Below are 19,147 nucleotides of genomic sequence, written 5' to 3'. Positions count from 1 at the left end.
GAACGTAATTCTTTAGGACCAAGTGATGGTAGGAACACTGCTAGCGGTACTTTTCGAGTGTTTTCCTGTCCGATGGTATTTCGGTCAAAGCGAGTACGTTTTTAAACGGCCTCTGAAGAGATACTTCGGGGAGCGGATATGACACCCACCGAATTTACGTCCGTGAACTCTGCTGAACTCCTGAACTCGTCTCATCTTTTCTTCGAGGACAATGACGGCGGAATGGCATCCATCGTTGGTGCGTGTCATTGCTCACCGGTTTGTGTCTCGGGGCTTACGGGACTTTAGGACTCGCGCACCCGCCTCTTTTTGCATTGCAAATTACTCGACCCGCAATTTAAACGCCCTCGCAATTGAATTAAGATCCGAAGACGCCAGGCGGCGCGGCGTGCCACTCTCCGTTGCAATGCGACGTTTCAAATGTATTGCTGAAAGAAATAGTTTTCTTTGCGGCTAGTGTTTAAATAAATATTGATATTATTATCAAGAATTGTTAGAAAATGCATCTAGGATTTGAAGTGGAAAAAAAAATAAAAAATAAATTGAAATTAGCAGAGCGTGGTTTCGATCCACGGACCTCTGGGTTATGGGCCCAGCACGCTTCCACTGCGCCACTCTGCTTCTTGTTCCATTAGGTTAAATATAGGTATAAATACGTCACTCAATAAATTAGTGATAAAAGAAAAGGAGTAATGTATGAAAAGTTATTAAAAATATAAAGTTAGAGAATAATTAAATATATATTACTTTTATTTTATAGAAATATTGAAGTAATGACATATGACCACTGGTTTATACAGTATATACAGGACCGTGTATATGAAATTGAATTAAAACGAAGATAAATCAAAATTGATTATTTATGTAAATAACTTATTCTAATAAGTAATAACAGTATTCGTTATAGAATAATTCAGGAAACATTTCTGACAGTAAACTAATGACATTATTACAAAACATTGTAAAATTTTACTAATATTGTACAATATTATAAAGAAGTAATAGTATAATAACATTTATTTTAAAAATATTATAGCACAAATTTTACTCATTGTTACAATAAATACATGTTATTATTAAACATATTATTTCATTCGCAAGAATTTAAAGTATGTAATATTTTAATTTTTAATAAATAATTTTTATAAATTACTCAAATTGTTAACCCTCTAAATGTTTTAAACAAGAAACGAAAATAATGTTGTCAGAAGTTTACCAAGATTTCCCATCAGCGATATCTGTTCCCTCGTTCTTCTATATCACAAATTCAAAGGAACTTGCTTATACGGGAAGAAACAATTAAGATAAATCTAGGGAAAAAGTGCTACCTTGATTGAAAACAACTTTGTTGCGATGCTACCTGTGTAAGCCCCGAAGCGTGTAATCTAAGCGATGCAACGTAGATGAACCACCTGGGTGGAGGTATGTATGGAGATGCAGCGGATGCAAATAAGTATCTTGGTCGATCCAGGTGCGCTCCCCTTTTAAGATCAGCAATCTTAAACTAGCCCCCACCCATTCAGTATCCGTTGAGCCACGTGCTTGAACGTGAGCGGTGAATTCACCTTATTCCAACTACCTATTACCATTTAAACGTTCTTTTACGACTGTGATTAATTATTACACTGTGTACTTATAAAAGACTGTCACAAATATGCATTCAAATACTATGAGAACAAGATCGTTTAAAATAGAAAATTGTTTAATTTTTGTCAAGTTAAATAAAATTAAATTACATGGTGACTGGGTGCAATCTGAAAACTAGACCTTAAGCTAGATTTATTTGAAAGTAAGGGAGGAAGAAAAATGACCCTAGTGGTTAAGGATTGACAAAGGGGATGATCCCTGCGTACCATCTACCACTGACCAAGCGTGTTTTTGTTATAATCTCTAACTAATCAAATATCAGAGAGTAGGAAGAAAGAGTTCCTATTGACCCAAAGGATCAAAGAGTTTCCAAAAACTTTCCAAAATAATAGAAATCAAGATATAAAGTAATTTGTAAAATATGGATCTTAAAATGAATTATATTAATTCTCGGTCACGAAAGCCTTTGAAGTTCTCACGAGCCGTTTGAGCTAAAGGCCGTTGAAAGTCTTCGCTAATTCTAACAACCCTACATGTTTCAGATTTAAGAACACTATAACTAGTGTAATACTGTAAACTATTAAGTTTAACTAGCTAAGTCAGAATTGGGTTGTATGCACATAATTCTTGAATTCACCGTTTTAATAACATAAAGGTCGTTAAAATCATTGGTGTCTTACGGCGTCGGTACTACTGATTCCATGGGGGTAGAAAATTCCATAAGAAGAGTGGGTCTATCCTAGATCTCGTTTGTGTTTGTTATAACCGTAGTTGTCTCTGTGCACAGTAGCATCTTGTATGTCCACGTTTCAAAGCCCCCTCCCCTTCCCTCCTGATCGTTTCGAGTCCTCCATAGAACGTTGGACAAGTGCATAAAGCGTAACAAAGTAAGACGCGCGTGCTTGGCGCGGGCTGGTGACTCCACCGATGCAGTTCCTGGTGACGTCTGACTAAGCGTTCTATTTCGACGCACCCTCGGAGGCCGCGTGAGTAATCCCCCAGACCACATATATCTGCGCAGGTGGAACTCGTTCGTGGATTCTGCGAGTTTTGGATAGATGGCCGGAAAGTCATGTTCAGATGTAGCAGACCCTATAATTATCATTGTGATATTATTAACCCCTACCTACCGTCTCTGTTTTGACATTGCGCAGCTATAAATGAGCCCCCTTAGCTGAAGACTGGATCAACGATTAAATCTATAATTGATTGTTTACTGATTATTTTTGTATAGTTTCCTTTTGAATATTTAACACGAACATACATTGATATTTTCGATTTTTGTCTCTCCCTGGGGCTTTTTTAATTATTGGTAGTCTTCATAAAAGCGATGGTTGATACTGTTGATACGTTTTATGAATCTAATCAACTGTTTTTATCATTAACGGTGGAACTACCATATATCTATTTTTAGTTGAACAGTAAAAGTGATTGGCTTTTGAAGGAATATAAATTACTAAAGCCAGCAATTTATTATAAATTGAATTTATAGTAGTCGTTTTAACAAACTTGGAAATATTTTATTTGACGATCTAATGGGGAAATAGGTCTCGTAGTTTTTATAATTTTACCATCATTTTTGCAACTTCATATTTAGTCGTTTGCGAAGGTTTCGATTTATTTTCTTCGCAGAGAGTTCCAGCCGTTTACCATTAATCACTCTAGGGAAGATCGATTTGTATGGCACGAATCGACCGGATTCGCGAATACTTTCGGATTTTATGCAATTAACTTATCATTTCGCGAATTCTGTGGGCGGTGATTTTTCGTGGCGTGTCGTTAATATCCCTCGACAAGTGTTACGGCCGTAGTGGGCAAGCGTTCGCCAACAGAACTTGGAATCCAGTTTTCAACTGGACCGAAGGAAAACGCTAATAAAGACATTCACCACGGCCACGGTGCACCGGTAGAGAGAGAAAAAAATTACAAGATGTTAACATTCACGATCCTTCTTGCTATCGCGTGTAAATGTATTCATGCGCAATGTAACTTCCATTTCACCGCAGGCTCAAAAAGAAATCATTAAAATACCGTCCTCTTGTCTGCTCATTTCTTTTAGCATCACTATAAGAAATCGATCTAATGTTATAATGTGCGGTTAGAAAATGAAATCTGTACATTCGAAAATAGTATCGTGTCATAATAATTTTCCATTTAAAAAAGAAGAAACGATCAACTTTTCCTTGTGGTTTATAGCCTTCATTCATCAATAGGTAATACTTTACATGTTCCATTCGAGGTAATAAAATAATAACAATATGCAATAAACCTAAGGTAAAAGTTTTCCAAACATTCAAAGAATTCCATGGTAATTTTCTCGCTAAAGTATCGAAACGTTACATATTACCTTCCAATTTCTCTAATTTTCATTATTCAAAATAATTTCAATCGATTTCTTATATGAACCATTCAGTTGACAATTGAAATATAATTTCAATCGTTCAACTAAAAATAAACAGTTTCCAACTGTTGGTAATCTTTCGGTATACAGCATCCCATATGACGCGGAAGATACTTTCCGCCTGTTACGAAAAGTCTTTTCTAATATAAACGTTTTTCCTAATATAACAGAAAATAATATGCAGTTTATTTCATTATGGAGCAATAAAAACGCCAAGTTTGTATTATACGTGTTATTAATTTTTAGTTCGCGTCATAGTGGTGCTTTATACATGATTCTACTGTACTGATATGTAAAATGTGTACCGTACGATACCTCAACGTAGATCACCAACTAAGGAAATACTTAATTTCGAGATGGCTGCAATCACCCGAACTTTAATAAACATCTCTTAATACCGGCACGTAGAATGTGACACTCCGATGTGTACAATCAAGATCCGCGCGGTGTTACCCAAACAGGCATATCTTTGTTCATTCCATTCCAGTCCATCTTCGTAATGGGAGCACAATGCTCGATTACTCAAACGCACACACCGCGGCGACCTTGCTCCCCGTTTATGCACAAGATACACACGCACGCACGCACGTGGATGTACGTACAAAACATTTGTATTATCTCGAGGAGAAAAAGAATCGGTCCCCGGTACCTGGCTCGAGCTTTATCTCGCTTCTCCTGGCATTAAATCAAAGTGCATACTCTTGTATGGGTGCAACAACGCGGAGGGACCACGAGGCTGCAGTTGGGTGTGATTCGACGGTGCACTTAACAAGTCGCCCACGTGGCTCGCACCGATGCTCTGTGGCTACGATCCTGTCCTCTGTATTCGTATGTGTTCATGCACGTGAGAACGTGTAGCCACGCGTGATGCACGCGTAAGTGCGTGTACGCGTGCTAGAAACGCGAAACGAAGTGCATTAGAAGACGCGGGGTGCAGGATCGCGCGTCACGTCACTCCTTTAATGCAAATTCGAGCCGCCATGGCTTCGGCGAAGTATGTAACAGAAAAAGGAACCCGGGTGGTGGGGGGATACCAAACTCGGCGAATGTCCGATGCACGTAAATGGCCACAACGGAAAATTCTGAAACGCACTTCTCTGTTCGGTGTGCAGCCGCCGTGTTGTTCACCGGCAAGCATCCTCTCGCAAAAGGGATTCGCGCGACGGAGAAAGTTCTTTGAAGCGACACACGGCATTCCGTTTCCAGCAGCTGTTTTTTTTTTCTACCTGGACCGACGATCTCGGGATCGCCTTGGAAAATTCGTACTTACCGGTGAAATAATATTTTCCGTTTTTCGGTCTAGTTTCGGTGTTGTTTGAACACACTTGGAACGCGAAACGGATCCAAGAATGGTCGGGCTTCAAGGAACACGTATAATACCGTATGCATGAGATTATAATTATAATACCATCACTCCTGGCCGAGGATTTATTAATCGTTGTAGGCTGGATCGACCAATTTCGTACGTGTGCAATTCAGATAATCGTTGGTGCATTAAGCTTACGGCATCGTAATGAACATACTTACATAACGTATTACGATATTAGTTCTACAGTGTTACGCGTATATGGCCGTTTTATCGGTGTGCGCGAGAAGCGTACGATCGCCGTGGGTTTACGCATGTTGGGATTAAATCGATTTCACTCGGGATCGTTGGGAATCTTATTATGTAGACACTGTAGCAATTTGTCCCTGGATCAACTTGTCTATCCACTTACATATTTTAATTTAACCAACGTGGAATTAAGATCGAGGTATCGTGTATAGGCGTTTGACATGAAAATTGTTGGATGTTAAAAGTCACTTCTGCGTTGATTTTCATGAAACACGGTCGAGTGTTAACGAACCGAACAGGTTGTGTCGCGCACCTACTTTTTCGGATCGCGTTACTCCGAAAAGGCGCAAAAACCACCGGCTCGATTAAAACGGTAGGCGGAACGGTCGACCCGTCACTCGTATATCTTTTTCCTCGACTTTCCGTTGGAATTCTCGGTGTAGGATGCAAGAACCGTTTGCATGGAGAGAATTCTCGTAGCGGTGTCAATTAACAAAAATGTATTACGAAAATCCGTCTACGTTTTAGAAATTCAGTTGGAAACAATATTGTTACAAGATTACGTAACATTTTTCCTATAAATTTCTTAGGCGATAGAGAAACTACGAACGATAAAAACATTCAAATAGTTGAATTATTAACACGATAATCCCACTATGTACAGGGTGGTTCATTTAATGTGACCACCTGAATTAGTCGTAGATTATATTATTGGTTGTATGAAAAGTATTTTAAACAAAGGTTGCATGGCATCAAGTAGGACAAATAATGCAATGACCTGTTTGTTATTACATATGTTACATTTTTATCAAGATACACAACCAGCCAAAAATTATGGGTCCAGGTTTGATCATTAAAGAACGAGAAGAATATTATGTTACAAAGAGTTGATAAAAGTAATGTGCTAAAACTGATTGGAAATGATTTGTACATGTACAGATTCCATAACTTTTATTGTATTGTAACAAAATAATCAGTTACTGTTCCATCAATCATGAATTCTGGTCCCATAGTTTTGGCCGATCGTGTACAATGGTCACCTTCATTTTTTTTAAGTTGATTGCAACAGTTATCTTGACAAAATCTATAAAGTCTACAATATATCTTGATAAAAATATAATTTATTATGTGTCCCCTTTGATACCATACCACTTTGCTTAACATATTTTTTTCATACAACCAACAATTTATAGGTAATTGAGCTGATCACATTATGTGAACCACCTTGTATTTCCCGATCAAATTGTGTGACTACGTTCTACGAACAGAAACTGACAAGCAAAAGTTATATAAACATATATTCACAACATTAACTGCAGAACATTCGCAAATAGAACGTCTATCATTCTCATACAGCAGATCGACAGAAATCGAAGGTCAAAGTTAAACCAGAGACCAAAGCAAGTGTGCACTCCTGCCGTGATTATCCAACGTAGTTTCCTGGAATCATGACGAATCGTTGCATCATAAAACATTCCTGTCGGCAGTGGCGAGGGTAACTATCGGTCCGGCAAAGAGACTGCGCGAACATGCAAATTTCGTGACACTTAAACAAGATGCCCGGAATGTGTCAGACAAGGATCACTTTCGACAATGTGACGAGAATGAAGAATAAACGCGGTGCCGTTATGAGATCACTTTCGTTGAAGACTTTCTTCGACGGTCGAGACGATCTTTTTTTCGCAAGACAATAGGAAGGGGGGGGGGGGTCTTCGGGGGATTCCTGCTTTGTAGTTAGAAAGTCCGAATCGACAAATCGAAAGAATTGACGAATTGTGGATGCTATGTGCGTAAGCACCCGTCCGCTGGTTCGAGGCAGGACCATCGCCATTTATCGAGCTGCGCCGGTTCGTTAGTCCTTTTTCCCTCCTTCCCCCCAACCGAGATCAGAATGCACGAGGCAAGACGCGTACGCTGTTTAGAATGTCAAATGAATACGATGTCTGCCGACGCGCGAATGCGTAGCACGCATTTCAGTGAGACACGTGATTTTAAAAGTGCCGCCGTTTTTCTTGCTTCGTTTAACGATGGCCAGATTGGGAAGCGGGGGAAATTAAATCGCACCTTCGAGAATTTATAAGCCCGACGATTACTGTCAGTCGCGTGGTTTTATCTACAACGATTGTAAAATTGCACCTTTCTTTTGGAATATAACGGTTACGAGGTCCGGGGGTTTATGCGTTGCTTCCATTAAACCTGGTGCGTACCTAGTCGTAAACGGTGACGTAACGTTATCTTCATTATGCTTATGATTCTTGGTAGTTGCAGGCGTCATATTGATAGAGTGTAATAAATCATCAAAGATACGAGTTTGATTTTAAAAATTTGATGTGCTTTTTCTTCATGATTTTTGGTGGATATAGTTATGTATGGTGTAGTGCTGAGCTATATTATGGGACAGGAATAAAGATTAATAGACATGAGTACAGAAGGAAGGAAAGTAAACAAATTTACTGCAACGACAATGAACTTTTGAAATTTCTCCTCTTGGAATCCAACGGGGAAAGTATAAAATATGGGTGTAACTATAATGGCTCGTGCGGTGAAAAAGAGAGGACACGATCTGACTCGTTTTCCAGTGTCTTTTATATCTCAAAAACCATACAAACTGGATCCAACTGATAAATTCCAATGCGATGATTATAAGAACTACATGATATTTGGAGTATTATCGCGGTTAAATTCGTGAAAGTGGTGTCAAGACGAATTTTTCTTGTTTATACGGTAATTATATGTAGCTTACATTTAAGTAGGAGTGACTGCCTTCTGTGACATCATAAACGATGAAAGTAGTAGATATCATACGCCGATTATCTGAACGCTCTTCTGAACAGAAGTTTCAGCAGGTGTTACAAAGAAAATTATACGCACCTACCTCGAAGAATTTACTACTTAATTATAAAATACAGAAATATCTGTAATTTTGAAATACGCATAAAACGAATTCATGTCAGGGTTATAGAAAGTATTGTGTCGCGACTGTCATTTCGACAAACTAAGCTATTGCAACTAATTCAATCGTCTGCCTACGAATTATACGAGTGTCGAAGGCTCCTCGGCACTGAACGTTCAGACGTCATCAGACCCACCACTGGGCGCTTGACTGGTTCCACGAGGGACCCTTTCAGTGGTGGGGATAACGTTTGAACGTCCAGTTCCGAGGAACCTTCGAACACTCATCGATGATTTACTGTATTCAGAATTTCAGATATGACTTCGATAAATGATACTGTAACTAATTCAAAGAAATAATGGATTACTCATTGATACACGTGATAAGCACCAACTCAACATTTCAAATATGTTCCACTGTATATACTGAGCCTTTCACAAATGATCAAAGATTCAACGTGCCTTTCTGGAAACCCATGACCGTGCATATCCCCAACAACGACCCCAAAGGGCGAGATGACCACCACCTTTTTTGTCAGGTCAGAACGTTACGGGCCATCCACTGCGGTGTGCTTACATTCCCCTTGCAATTAAAGCAATTAGTGTGGCCGAACGCAAGAAAGGATTGAAAAATCCTTCACGACGCTTAACATTCTCGTTTCTTCCTGCCGTTCCAGCCGCCGCGCCGTACGCTCCGTGAAGCGTTCTCCCCACGTGATGGTTCAGCAAAAGCAAAGAGAGGAACAGGCCGGGGTGTCCTTTATTTTCATTTTCTCGAGGAGGGATTTCTGAGGTGTACGTATCGCGTGCCTTGGGGAAGGACGAGCACCGGAGTGAAACAAAGGGGTCCAGATGGTCGGGGGGGGGGGGCCAGCATCTTCCTGGTTGTAATTTAAAGCGAGAGCCCACAGGCACACCGACGCGGTCTCCGCCAGGATAATTTCGACCCTCCTTGACTATGCACGCATATATACATTTGGCTCGTCTTTCACCCTCGCCTTCCTTTCTCGAAACGTGTGTCCCTGTCGCGCACGTGTATATATGTACATATATGTATGTATATACCGTGGATTTTCGATGACTGTTCGCAGACACAGAGAGCCGAATGTGCCTGAGTATATTTTCATTTGCATCCACGGCGCGAAAGAAGTTACGAGCATTTCTCCTTTAACGGATATTCCGGGAAAGACTGTGCTTGTATTCTCTGGCGAAATCTCGAGAAATAAAGGGCATGGAAACTCTTTGATGTACGTTTCTGTTTCTTCCAACATTTCGGGTCAGTTCAAACGACCGTCCCCCCAATTCGTTCTACTTACGTCGTTTCGCGTTTGGACACCTAGTTATCGACTTTCCTTGACTTAAGCAAAATATACTGCAGAAGATATCGCGAAACTTGACGATGAAAGTTTGCATTGTAAATCATTAACGATAAAACTTTCCGCTTGTATCCACTGGCTCGACCCGTGGACGTACGCCTTTTCATGGTTCTTCACGGAGCAGAACGGGGACGGTAATCTCTGTGAACGAGCGATGCGTTCTTTATTATCGAGTCGTGTATTCAGATTTCACTGGATCAGAATAACAGAATATTCCATTCCGTTATAGAAGCTCGACCCGGCTCGCGACGCGAGGCGTTGAAATAAAAGAGTGGCGTCGAACGATGATCGTGTGGCCAACAAAGAGGCTCTGGAAGAACCGCGCTCGCGCGCGAAGGTGGATTATCCGTCCACTTCTCCACGGGATAATGATCTGTAGCGGCCCGTTGGGATCTTCTGAATATATATTAATGCTCGTCCTTTTTTCGCTCGTGTAGATAATGGTGGGTTTCGCCTGGGCCCGGTTGGCAGGGCGAGAAACAGGTGGAGAGGGGGAACGGGAGGGGGAAAAAAGGGCGAGAAGGAAAAACAAAAGTTGCATTCGTCGGAACACGGGAGCTCTACCGGGCCTAAACGCCGGCCTCTCCGGCTCTCTATAGCCACGGAAAAAATTTTTAATTGCTTTGTGGCGAGAGAAATTACAGACGGTGAGCCGACGGGTACAACAACCCTCTCCCCTCCTTCCATTCCCTTTCCGACTGTTATCTAGAATACCGTCGACTAGAAAATCTAGGAGGGCCACATTTATCGACTCCGTGTGTTTACCGGCGGCACAGAATATCCACCTGTTAGACTAACCGGCGAGATAACCCGCTTTCGTGCGTTCCACGGGTACATTCCTCTTGTCTGGTTTACGCTCGCGCGTAGATTCGTGGCCGATGCACACGAGATACCGAGAACACCGGAGACGCATTAAACTCTCCGGTCATAATTTCCATCGCAACTTCGGATGTTCGTGAGGATAATGATGCGGTGTATGCGTGACAGATTACCGAAATTAGGTAGCTAAACGATTTCTAATTGGAACAATGTTCCACGAGGGTAAGGAGTAGTGGGAACAGGCTTGCACTTCGACGGAGAGGTGAACTTCCGAGAAGCAGCCACTCCCGATGACCCTGACTTTGACATATGTTATCAAGGTCGCCCTTCTGAGTAAGATTTTAAAGGTTTAAACCGCCGTCCATTGGTTATTAAAAAGTTATTAACAACGAGAAATTGAAAAACGTACCATAATTTTTCCAGAAATGTAAACTTTTGTAACGCAGTGTCTTTAAAATATACTGTTGAAAAGCGTTATACATACTGATCTGAGTTCGTTAGAGCTAGTTAAAAAACAAAGTGGTAGAATAAATTGCTTAGTTCGTTGTTGAATTCTGCCAAAAATCTGCGGTGATAATAATGATACCTTTTTTCTCGAACTGTCACTAACTAACTCTGAATTATTTTTTTCTTGAACCGTCTCTAATCAACTTTGAAGCATTAAACTGATCGCAGTTGGTTAGAGGCGGTTCAAGTATTTTTTTATTTATAACTTATTAACAACCAATGAACGGCGATTTAAACCGTTTGAAGGTTACTCGGGAATGTGATCTTGATAACATATCATGGTCAGGGACATCGAGTGTGGGTGCCTTTTGGAAGTTTATCCCGACAGAGTTAGCAACGATGCGTGAAACAGAGATTTCCAGTTCCGTTGTTCAGATTCCAACGATTAATAAACACGCCCTATTATCGGAAAATTAACATTCGATGATCGTTTAAGCATCCTTGATTTTTCATTTTTGAAAGGTTGATTATACACTAATCACGTTTTTATGCGCAAATAAGAGGCGTTGCTGTTGTTAATAGGGTAATAACGCGACTCGACAAAGACGTAGAGACGTGGCCACGTTTGAATACGATACATTGCAATAAGTTTTCGAGAAGCTGTTTAATCGCCTGAATCGTTGTAATGGACCAATAGAACGTCAAAGGGATTACCGGCTGGCATAAAATATCTTTGAGGCATTTGTTACGGGCTCTCCCGTGTAACACGCTCTAAAAGATACCGGCTAATTATACAGCGATGCACCGTGTTCATCGTCCATTTCGTTTGCATACCCCACGTGCCCTTTGGTATCGCTATAAATTTTCAGTAGCCGCGTATAGAATCATGCGAACGACTGGATCCCCGAGAACGCCATAGGGCGGTTTTCATTGCGAACGTGAACTCGGTTTTATCGGAATCCAATTTTAATAAGACTGCATTATACCCGCTGTAGACACCATGCGTATCATAGTTAATTAACTCTGGGCATTCGGGACGTACTGTGGAGATTCCTTTTAAACAATTATGCCTATTGCACCGCCCTATGAAGTTTAACCAAGAATATAATAAAAGGCATTACTGAAAGTAGCTACATTGGAAAGTATAATATTTAATAGAAATTATGTAAAAGATCTTCTTTGATTCGAGGAATTGTAGTTCATTATAGAATCGCTATGAATCATAACTCATGATGAATAAAATTTTTTGTTTCTCCAAGAAAGGAGGATATGTAACTGACAAGAAGATGAGTTAACTGTCTGCCATGTGACTTCATAAAATGGTATTATTAACCCACACAGTCTGGCTGAAGGTTTCTTTTCTAAATACGGCACCAAGCAAATACAGACATTAAAGACAACGATGATACAAGGCAGTCCGGGTTCCAACGTCGTAAAAATATTTAGGTTTTGTTTCGCTTGCTCCCTTCTGTTCGACTGATTTACCCACATGTTGTAAACGTGTGACTGTTTTGTAGCTTCGATTCTTTACTATCGTGTACATATCAGCTATCGCGTCAACAGTTTCGGATTATTAACGGGTAAAACTGTCATTTATGACAGTCATCCGCAATCAGTTAATTTCTGTAAAAATAAATATTAAATTTAATGGGAACTAGGGGTTATCCATGATCAGTAAGTTACTCGAAACATCTAACCTAAAAAGACATCACAGTATTCTTGTAATTCGAGTCACTACAAGGTAAAGTTGGTAACTGAGTTGCGTCAATGGATAGAATTCCAACATGTTGATGGGACAAGGAATTTCAACATTTTCGCTAGAACTTTTGCGGCACCGTGGACTCGATCGCACGTGCATTGCCTCCTGTACACCGCCGTCAACTTTTCACCGGCTAAACTCGGAGAACAAAGATGGCATTACATACTTTCTATTTCCCATCGACTTTCGATACACGAGCTGTCTGGAACGGGCGATCGAATGGCGAGTCAGGATGTTTCTTAGTATGCTTGTTCCTCATTTCCCTTTCCGGTAGAAGGAACACGCCCTATATCAGTGCTCGAAATTGGTAATAAATCCCGGCTTGACCGTTCAATCTCGGGGAACGTCTTGACCTTGGCTCTTTTTCAGGTCCTAGACAGCATTTAATCTAGAAGCAACGCGGCGCTGCGCTACTCTATTATTAGAGGAACGGAGAAGTATAGCTTTATTTCGCTACCGGTTTCATCCGACGCAATTTCGCAGCCACCGACACAGCATACAATCGTGCGCCGAATGAAAACGAGCCATCGTCTGGATTCGTGGCGTGTATGTGTGAGCTCGACACTGTAGGGACATTAGCTCATTCTCAATTCCATTCGTCCAAGAAATTTCATTGAAAATTCATTTATAATTGACGATAATGAATAATGGTAGCGATCATAATTCAAAATTTCGGAATGTGGAAGAAAGAGTACAAGATTGAATCACCTCTATAAAAATTTGTACTTTTTCTTATAGTAATTGCTTTTCCTGCAACGAATATATCCTATCTTCTTCTTAAAATACTTCTTGTTACTGAATATAAAAAAACGAAAAGAATTGCTGCTTAAGGATTAAAATTAATTTACTTGGAATTGTCATTTGAATAGTATGAGTTCTGGTAACATTACTCAAACTTGTTTCCTTCAGAAGCTTCTCGAGTCTGCTTACTAACCATGTGAAATAAAAAAAAATCGAAATTGCGCTGTGCATTACAAAGAGCTGACATCACGCTTAAACTAAGGAATTAATTACAAAAAGTTCGATTCCGGGGTAAGCAAATGTGCTCCGATTGCGTTCAAATACGATCAAAGGGCGAAGTTCGAGGCCGATGGCCTTTCGGCTTATCGATCGTAGAAAAATAGCTACCAAACGAGCTTATCATTCTTCCTACTGCCAAAGATTAAATTCCATTCGAAGTGACAAATATTTACACAGAAGATCGTCTCCGAGGTCGCGCATTCCAAGTCCGTGTATTATGTCAATAAATAACTGCTTAAATAATAAATGAATTAGTTATTTCATAATTATACAATAACAGAATTAAACTGTCTAGCTGGTATGGTACAGTTCAGAGTTGGCAAAGCAAATTTTTCCCGAGTGTGGAGTTACACGGAGAGGAGGGTGAGTAGATAAATTAAACAATTAAATTTCAGTAGCTTAAAAAACATTAGTAGTTCCTTATATTTTCTGAGAGCAAATATACCTTTTCGCAAGGAATTTTTACAAATGAATTTCGTATAAATATGATACATCTTTTTGCGTTCAAAATATCAGAGTGTGGAATTCCACATACATATAGTAAAATCCTCAGTGTGGAATACCTCACACAGTCGATACAATTCACTCCGGCTTTGTTAGGGCTAAAGTATTAACAACAATTTATTTTGTACTTGAAATAATTTATTCTTCGATGCCTCTGATTTTTCATTTCAAATAATATACACAATAATCAGGTCTGATTTCCAGGAATGAGGCCGATCGGTTGCGTAACAGTGAGGCGGGGGTGCATTGTGCGTTATCATTGGACCGATCCCGATGGGGGGCTCTTTAATTCCAGCACGAAAACAGAAACGCGCTCGTACGGCCTCGACCCGAGCAAAAGTTCGTCGAGGTTGCCAAGCCTGAGGCCGGTCTATGTTCTCTCTGGAACTCGAAGTCAGGACTCGAGAAAGGTCGAAGCTTGCCGGAGGTAGTCGAGCGGCGTCGAGCGGGTGCGTCGAGAGCCGAGCGCAGAGTCTGCGGAACAAGCGCGCAGCAATCGAACAGCATCGTCAGTCCCTCACGGTATTCACGGTAAGCCGGTTCAGTCGGTTTTCTTCGCTCGTCCCTGACCGTTGTTCGCGACGATTCTTCTCCGTAAATAGGTGGCTACACGTAAACTTCTCTCTCGTGTTCGAACGAAATTCACAGTGGCTCCTGATTAGTTCTTTTTTTTTGTAATTCGCTCGTGTTAACCTCGCAACGCCGACAAACGATTCAGTGCGTACGATTTTAGTTGGTGGACACGATTTTTTTTATCGAGGACACCGGGGGCTGTTCTGTTTGTGGATTTCTACCCCTCTGGCTGCCAGTGGATTACTCGACATCCCACAAGGGGAATTTCTCTCAAAGGTAGGATGAATTTCTAATTCGTTTGATTCGGAGCATCGGGAAACCGTTGCATGTATTCTGACTCCGTTCCGATTTCCGGTGTTCCGCCGGTTGAAATGTCTATCCACTAAAAAGTGCGTTTACATTTTCGCGTTTTCGAACGTTCTCAGTTGTAACGGTCGAGTAATTTAGAGTGTCAATGAAACGTCAGGAGTGAAACGGAGTCGGACCTTGAATTAACCGCGGTTTCGAGCGCTTCTCACCTGCCCGTCGCTTGGAAACGTGCACGTGTAATTGAGGTTAAGATCGTTTCTGGAAACGGCGTAATTGCAACACGAACGATCCATGACGCGGCTCGCAGAATCCTGCCTCGAAATCGTTAAAACGTAGATATGCGATGAAGCTGTTTAATTGATCGGACATCGACGGTAGGATAGAACTGAAATTGCGTGCCAGTTTCTTCAGTGCGTGCAGGTAATTCGTCCTGTTTTTCTAAATCATTAGTCGATATTTCAAATCTGATTTGTGTGTCTATACGTGACGTCTGAATGATCCTTCTCCGCCGTTGGTAAACTGTCCATTTGGACACGACAAGAAATAATCGGAGCTATGTATATGTACATCGAAACTTTCTCGGAATAGCGATTTCTATTTTAACTGTATTTTTTAAAAATACTGCCATTTTGATCTGGTAAAGTGGAACGAACTCAGCAAGGCTAATGGGATAAAAGTGATTTAGAGAAGCTGGGGGTAGATTAGCGCTGCTAAAGGGTGTCGAAAATAGATGGTATATTTATCGATAGGTCGTGTTCAGGAGGCATACAGACGAAGTGGGCACGCACTGACTGGCGATTACAGTCTGTGATCTATAATAGATGGTCGTTTAAGTCGTAACGCCGGGACATTTCTGCGTCCCGATGCGTAAATAGTCTAGCACGTCTAAGCCGACTGCCCTTTGTGAGATCCAGCGAAATGATACGAAATTTTCTGTTAAACTAAGTGTTGACACTTAAACGACGGGCTTCCTTCAGTCCCTGAAATTACGCGAAACGTTATTTTGCCGGCCGGATTCAAATCCTGGATCGCTTTAGCTCTTGGACACTTTTCAACGGATCATTGTTTATATTTTTATACAGTTGCCCTTCTGATTTATACGAACAGATATGCGTTCGGTTTGCCACTCGGCGTCACCGAAATTCATCCTGATATTTTAAGAATGAAAATTCGGAAAATCAAGAAATGTAGGATGGTACTTTGTTAGCGTCGGTTGGTTTCGGATTATCCCTATGTCACTTTCTATTTTGCGTTACCCGATGTTGCTTTTGTAATAAATTCTGTCTTATTTTGCACGCAGTCTGACGCGTTTATTGGCATTCGGTAGACTTTGTGTCAATATTTACTTTCAACTGCTTTATTGGTAGTCGTATAGATTTGTGTTGATGTTGAACGTTCAAAGGAAGGGATTGAAATAATAGACCGTTGAAAATAGTTTCATGATTTTTAGATAAAAATAATATACATATATGAATGCAATATTTCCTCTATGTTGTTGGTTTTTGAGTTTGTTGTGGGTGTTACGTTGAATACGAAAAAATCTATTTAATTATCAAAAACGAGAAACTAGAGTCGCAAAACAAATAATAAAACTCGACTCTATGTATCATGTCTAACACTCAAAGACTTTTTGTTACATTAGTTAAACGATACACCTTATAGAAGTCAGGTATTAAGAATACTGTAAAGCCATATTTTTGTTCCAGTATGTCTCGAAGTAAATTACTTTCATATCGATTCTTGCGAAACTATGAACATGAAAGTTTGCTTGAACACCCTTTGTTTTACAATTATTCTTTTACAACTTTCCTGGTAGAACAGTTCATTAGAAAGATAAGTTTTAACGATTTTTGTCTTTGTTCTTTATCAGTTTGTTTGTAAACTCTGTTGCGTGTTAAGATGCTCCGATACGTTATCAAAGTGTATTTTCAAAGTGTGGCTCAGTGCCCCCTTGGCATTTAAATACCATTTGCCTAGCGTGTAGACAACACTTACTTGTTTGGCCGTGAGTGTCACGTATCCACTTGTTGGGTGCAAGTGTTACGTGGTAAACAGTGTTTAAATTGTCGTGTAAATGTGGACGTCCCGCCCGAGGAACGGACGTCTAAAACTAGTAACAGACAAGACGCTCTCTGGCTCCGCGAATGATTCAGAAGATGTCTCGTAGGGCACCCCATGTAGTCACCCTCTGACTAATTCGTAAACAAAACACGAGAAATATCTCCGTGGCTACTTCCAATTATGGTTTCTGTTTGTATGTAGAAATCGGAGTAGATGAAATACTTTTTTCAAGATCATCGACGAATCCATTAAATTTGATTCATAAGCCGTTCTCTAAAATCTAGTGTCCATTTTCTAACCCCTAATTAAATATTTCAGTTTTTCAATATCTATTACTTGAACGGTTAAAAATTAGTTTCACTATTGGAAAATTTAAATTGGAATATTCAAACATTCAAATGTCAATATTCGAAAATCATATTTTAATTTCATAATAAAATTGAAACAACACTTTTATTTGAATATTCTAGAATTCCAATATGTATGTCCGTACGTAGGTACGTACTTTTTGTCTTGTCGTCCGAATGCAACAAGAATTACGATGTTGTTTCTGCTAGAATGTCATCTTTTCGACCCTTTCCAGCAATCACAATTATTTATTTTAAAAATGGATCGTGACAAGCTGTTAAGAACAACTGGACGCAATGACTGGGTCGCGGTACCGTTTAAGCAACGAATTTGAAAAGTAGCGACGACGTTCTTTAATAGTCTTGTACGATCGGATGACAATCTTGCAACTGGATTGCGGTTTCTAGGGAAACATCGCCTATCATTAAAGTTTAATTCGTTGGAACGTTTCCGTAATCTTGTGGTTTGCGGGCGAATCGTGAATATTTTTTGAACGAATGTACCGTTTAAAGCTACAATAAAGTTTTTCAGCTGGACATCACGTCAACCAATCTCGAATCGAAAAAGAATTTGACTGTAAAATATTGACGGAGTGGCAAAATCGAATGTTGCGAATGTAATTTTGATTATTTCTTTGTTGATTTCCAAATTTTTAATCAATGTATTTCATATTGAATAGAGGAAAATAATTTCTTAAATTTTTATAAATATTTAGTACCATCAGAAAACTAAATTTGCAATATATTGCTTATGGTACCGATTATTACGTGCTCCAATAACACGGTTAGACTATTTACAGTGTTTTTTGCTCCATACTGATTAATATTCCAGACAAATTAATATTCTCTTCTTATTTCACTTCTTGTATGTTAATACATAAGAGTAGTCCTACTTAGTAGCAGTCCCGTAAGAAACGTTTAATCATCCTTGAGATGTACGTGCAAGAATGTGAAGAAGCATCCTTATCGACTAAATACCTACTTTTACGACGTTCGAATTCAGAATTCCATGGCCAAAATTAAAACACGAAATGCTATTATACTTTCACATAATAGAATTTTTTAAAAGAATATACTGTCCCAGGCTTTACTAGAATTTTAACTCTCATCCGTGCCTTGTGTCAATTTGACACATTTTTCTTTTAAGAAATGCTGTTATTCTGTCATGTGTAAGTAAATTTAGCATTTTATTTTAAAGGACTTGCAAATTTAACTACTTATCTCTTCAGTACATTAATATTTTACAACTGTATTTGACACCGAGGCACAAACTAAGTTGTAAAAATGAGGGACAGATGAAGGTTAATTTAGCTCTAAATTACAAGAGAATACGTTGAACTCCTTAAAAGTTCCATTTACTCCAAAAAGTTCAATTATCTAAATATTTGATATTTCGTAGATTCGAACATTCTAATACACTGTTCCAATATTAAGGCCCAAACAAAATTCCAAAAACATCCTAAGCCTCTATCTAAACCAAACCTAAGAATATTTGAA

General features: G+C 39.7%; 1 protein-coding gene and 1 non-coding gene across 3 annotated transcripts in view; one reads left to right on the top strand and one right to left on the bottom strand.

Annotated features, from left to right (window-relative positions):
• Positions 1–549: 549 nt before the first annotated feature.
• On the bottom strand, positions 550–621 carry Trnam-cau. Its single transcript has one exon. It is a non-coding gene; the product is annotated as a tRNA-Met (tRNA).
• A 14,265-nt stretch (positions 622–14,886) lies between these two features.
• Positions 14,887–19,147, top strand: part of LOC107186701 (calponin homology domain-containing protein DDB_G0272472) — a 202,379-nt gene continuing 198,118 nt past the window's right edge. For both annotated transcript variants that reach the window (XM_015574635.1, XM_015574632.1), the window contains exon 1: positions 14,887–15,209. The gene's annotated coding sequence lies outside the window, so the exon portion shown is untranslated. The remainder of the gene's footprint in view (positions 15,210–19,147) is intronic.

The sequence above is a fragment of the Dufourea novaeangliae genome, unplaced genomic scaffold (genome assembly GCF_001272555.1).
Source record: "Dufourea novaeangliae isolate 0120121106 unplaced genomic scaffold, ASM127255v1 scaffold84, whole genome shotgun sequence".
In the NCBI taxonomy this organism is placed as follows: Eukaryota; Metazoa; Arthropoda; class Insecta; order Hymenoptera; family Halictidae; genus Dufourea; species Dufourea novaeangliae.
This window is presented reverse-complemented; position numbering and strand designations above follow the sequence as displayed.